The sequence below is a fragment of the Euleptes europaea genome, chromosome 18 (assembly GCF_029931775.1).
Source record: "Euleptes europaea isolate rEulEur1 chromosome 18, rEulEur1.hap1, whole genome shotgun sequence".
In the NCBI taxonomy this organism is placed as follows: Eukaryota; Metazoa; Chordata; class Lepidosauria; order Squamata; family Sphaerodactylidae; genus Euleptes; species Euleptes europaea.
This window is the reverse complement of record NC_079329.1, coordinates 11,844,865-11,849,599: the sequence shown is the minus strand read 5'-3', so window position 1 is coordinate 11,849,599 and position 4,735 is coordinate 11,844,865. Positions and strand designations below refer to the sequence as shown.

The 4,735-nt window shown below is 48.7% G+C and overlaps 1 non-coding gene across 1 annotated transcript; it reads left to right on the top strand.

Moving 5' to 3' along the window:
• The first annotated feature begins 3,826 nt into the window (after positions 1 to 3,826).
• TRNAI-GAU (transfer RNA isoleucine (anticodon GAU)) lies at positions 3,827 to 3,898 on the top strand. Its single transcript has one exon. It is a non-coding gene; the product is annotated as a tRNA-Ile (tRNA).
• Positions 3,899 to 4,735: the final 837 nt, after the last annotated feature.

Here is a 4,735-nt window from a genome sequence, read left to right as displayed (position 1 = left end):
CGCAAAGATGATCAAAGGTCTGGGAGGCGAGTCACACGTGGAAACGCTGAAGGAACTGGGTCTGTCTTGCCTAGAGGAAACTCAGATGAAGGGGGTGGGGAGGCAGGGAAAAAAGACACAATGACAGTTTTCAAATATTTAGAAAGGAAAGAGGGAAAAAGAGAGGGAAAGGGCTGTTCCGCGGATGGGAAGGACCTCCAAGCGACGGGTTTTGAAGCGCAGGGAAACGCCTCGGAGTAACAGCCGTTCGGTTCAGTGCTGCTTGACTGTACGGGGCGAAGGGAGTGATGGTCCAGTTTGGGCTGAAATGGCGAGCAACATGGGGGTGGGGGCGAATCCCCCTCCTGCGAGCGCTTTTCTCCTGCATGCAAACATGCAGCCCAGGCGAGGGACTCGATCAGAAGAGACAGGCCCAGCTGTTTCTGGGGCAACCAGCTGGAATAGGCACACTCCTGTCTGTTTGGCAATGGAACAAACTACCTGAGGGTGCTGCAAAGTCTCCTTCCATCTGCTGGTTTTGTTTAGCTGTCTAGAGCGTCCTGTCTCAGGGCTGGGGTTGGATCCGAGGGCCTGCAACGTCCCTCCCAACTCTAAAAGTTCTCCAATACACTGGCGGGAAGAACGGCGCCGTCTCAGGTGCCAAAGCGCACTCCTCCAGAAACACACTTTGTCACTCCCAAACACTGCCAACAGTCAACTGCGAGAAAATATGCCCCCTCCCGCTCCCAACCACAGTCAAGCACAAAGGCATACAAGCACACACACGAACAATCATGCCAGCGGGTAAAGAAACAAAACCTTCTCAGATAGAACCCAACGTCACACGTGCAACGTGTACCTTAATGGAGCACGCGCAGCAAAATGGTACCGCGATTCAACACAAAACGCCACAAGCACACAGCTTCCATCACAAACACAAGAAAACAAGATTGCAATTATACACACACACACAGAATCTCAGAGCCACAATCACATCCGTATACAAATCACAATGATGGACCACTCCCCAAAGAGCATTCTCATTGGGTGAGCGTCCAACCCAGTGGCCCTCCTACCTGGAGATACGAGATGTGTACACCATCGCTTGCAAATGGTAGAAGGGTTGAGAAGTTACGTCCCGTGTGAAACGGCCCTGAGTCTGTAAGCAGCAACGGGTGCGGGAGCACCGTACAGGGTTAACGGGTTTACCGAGACTTTTGCTTTGGTAGGCAACCCGCTTAATAGTTCATAAAACACACTGACGGCCGTGGACACAGAAATACACGCGAAAACTATAAGAACTACGTTGCAGACGTGGAATAACAGGAACCCACAAAAGGCGCACGCCCCAAACCTCAAATACACTCGTGAACACAGATACAACCACAAGTGCAGAGTCAGGCCCACAGGCAGCCTCCCTCATTGGTAGTCCTGCAGTCACCAAGAAACCCACAATCTCCGTCTCTCTCCCCCCCAACTCTGCTTTCACTCTCTTTCTCTTTCCTTCCTTGTGTCTCTTTGTCCCTTTTCTTATCTGGGGGCAATTTAGTAATAACTTTAGAAATACTGTTTTAGGGAACGGGGTAGGTGGGTGGGGTGGACTTTCTTGGAGCGGGTGGGGTTTCGCTGGGAGGGGGGGCGGTGAACCATGGGGCAGCGCCCCAACGCCAGAATGGGGCAGGGTTTGGGTGGGGCAGGGACCCAGGCATCCGGATGGGGGGGGGAGGGGCCAGGTTTTTCAATACTATTTTAGGGTGTTCATAAGAAATAAAGGCTTTTTTTATCCCGCTCAGACCTCGCCCTAGTGTGGTTTCTCTGCATGGATGCATTTTGGGAAATTGTTTCTTTATCTGATGTTTCTTTGTGTGTGCGTTTTATATACGTAGGCTTAAAAAAAAAAACCCTCCCACCTCACCTCCCTCTTTCCCTTTAACAAAGCCCAGTCTTCCCCACCCCCAATTCTACCAAACCCCGAGAAAAGGAAAAATAAGGGCTAAATAGACAAGACCTTGGGCGAGTTGTGTTCTGATCTTCCCAGCATTTTAGAAATTGGAATATCAAATGTGCAAGGAGCGGTTGCCAACTCTGGGTTGGGGAAATTCCTATAGATTTGGATGTGGAGCCTGGAGAGGGCAGGGTTCGGGGAGGGAACACAGTGGGGTCCAACGCCATAGAGGAAAGGTTTTCGTCAGTGCTTGGTTCTCGTGGCCATTTCTTACATGCCCAGGGAAATGCCAAACGCCACTTTGGAGTCAGGAAGCAATTTTCCTCCAGGCAAATTTGGCCAGAGATCCTGGAGTTTATTTTGCCATCTTCTAGGCATGGAGCAGGGGTCACCGGGGGTGTTGGGGGGGGGAGGTAGTTGTGAATTTCCTGCATTGTGCAGGAGGTTGGACTAGATGACCCTGGAGTTCCCTTCCACGATTCCAAACCAGCCATTTTCTTCAGGGGAACTTCCAGGAGATCTCCAGGCCCAACCTGGATGTTGGCAACCCAGCAAGAGAGGAGATTTAACATTCCCCCCCTGACAGTTTCACCAATCAAAAGCAAGTACCCTTTCTCGTTAATTAGCTCTGGAAAGAAAGAGAAAAGGTCAAAAATTGGTGCCTGACCTTTTTGTTTCAAACCTAACTACAACGGTGTGGTGGGGTGGCAAAATGGTGCATGGATGGAAACGTTAGCGCCCGCCTCCACCCCTGCTTGGCCCCAATCTGAGTCCATCAGCTACTTCTGGGAAGATCTGATCACACAACTGCCTGTGTCACATTTAGTAACACCCTAAGAAAAAGAAAAGAGAAAAGGCATGCAATTATCCCCATCATCATCATCTACTTCATTTACACTCCACCTTTCTCCAGTTTGCCTACCTAAAATCATACAAAATAAGCAAAAGATATGCAGGAGGCCTTAATTTGCCAGATTAGGCAGGCTGCAGAATTTTGCTTTCTTTGACAGAATATGGATTACCCTGCTACAGAATGTTTCTTCTTCAGCCCAACATAACATGGTTAACCATGCCTGATTTCCTTGATCACTTGCTGAGCAGTTCAAGGGCAGTATTGCAGAGGTTTGTCATAAAAGAGAAAACAAGAGACTTGGGGTGACTTTATAAGATCTGTTTACAAATATACAAAGCCTATTGGAAGCAAGCAGATTTCCTGAAGCAGGCAACACAACCATTCACCATGCAGCAAATTCTCAAAGAGAAACTATCATATTCCTAGCCGTTCCCCTGCGCGCACATATATACTGCTCTTTCTCTCTCTCTCTGACCCAGTTCTAAATTGCTATAAATTGTTTCCCATCCCTTCCCAACAGCTGAAGGTTGTCACCTTTCAAGGGCAGGGGAAAGAGATTTCCAGCCATCAAAGAATATTAATGTTCTTGTGACAGGTCCTACACAGACCAATGTTTGCACAGCGATGAGCCCATTCACAGTAACCGAGGCGGCCCACAGACATAGCAACCATCTCGCCCACCACACTACCCTGTCCCAGTGCGAGTCACACTCCAAACTGTCACCCCGTGTGATGATACGATGCATAAACGTACATAGCACGGTAACTGTGACATCTCCCTGAAGTTTGGAGAGCAACCAGATGCACATAAACTTCAGTAAGGCGGGATTTAAACAAGATGCTGAAGACACAAGAAGAGCTTACCCTTGTGACTTTGCCTGAGCCCAGGGCCTGGCTGAAAACTGGGCTGCTACCCATGCAAAGCAGCTTTGTGTACTTAATTAGAATGCCAGCCCAACACTGGCTTGGTGGTATAGTGGTGAGCATAGCTGCCATCCAAGCAGTTGACCCGGGCTCGATTCCCGGCCAACGCATAAATCTTAAGGGGAGGGGCTGTGGCTCAGTGGTAGAGCATCTGCTTGATATGCAGAAGGTCCCAGGTTCAATCCCTGGCACCTCCAGTTAAAGGAACCAGGCAAGTCGGTGATGTGAAAGACCCCTGCCTGAGACCCTGGAGAGCTGCTGCCAGTATGAGTGGACAATATTGACTTGGATGGACCAAGGGTCTGATTCGGTATAAGGCGGCTTCATGTGTTCATGTGTTCTGTGCATCTATGGCATGTTAACTTTTTTATTTAATTAATTAATACATTTTTATGCTGCCTTGCCCCCCAATCAGGGTCCTGCAGGCAGAGAGCATGAAAACATTGAACCATTTGAACAATTAAAAACAGCATTTAAAAACATAAAATAATTCAATAAAAACACATAAACATACAACACCAGAACCAGGGAGGACCCCGATAACCCATACTGGGGGCATGCCAAATGAAACAAAAAAGTTCACCCATCGGCAGAATACACCGATAGAGGGAGACTGATACGAATCTCCCTGGGGAGGGTTTTCCAAAGTTTTGGTGGCAGGACTAAGAAAGGCCTATCTCCGGTTGCTTAGTTGCTCCGCGCAGGTAGCAGCTCAGCGTAAATGAGATGATGTGCTTGTGCAAAGTCAGATGAGTAAGTTCTTTTGCTTTGCCAGCATAACCTGTAAAAAAGTTGAGGGACTTGGGAATGTTCAGTCTGGAGAAGAGAGATCGAGGGGGGAAATGATTGCTCTCTTTAAGTATTTGAAAGGCTGTCACCTAGAGGAGGGCAGGGAACTGTTCCTCTTGGCAGCAGAAGCTAGGACTCGTAATAATGGGGATAAATTACAGGAGGAAAGGTACCGGCTGGACATGAGGAAAACGTTTTTACGGTAAGAGTAGTTCAGCAGTGGAATCGGCTGCCTAGGATGGTGG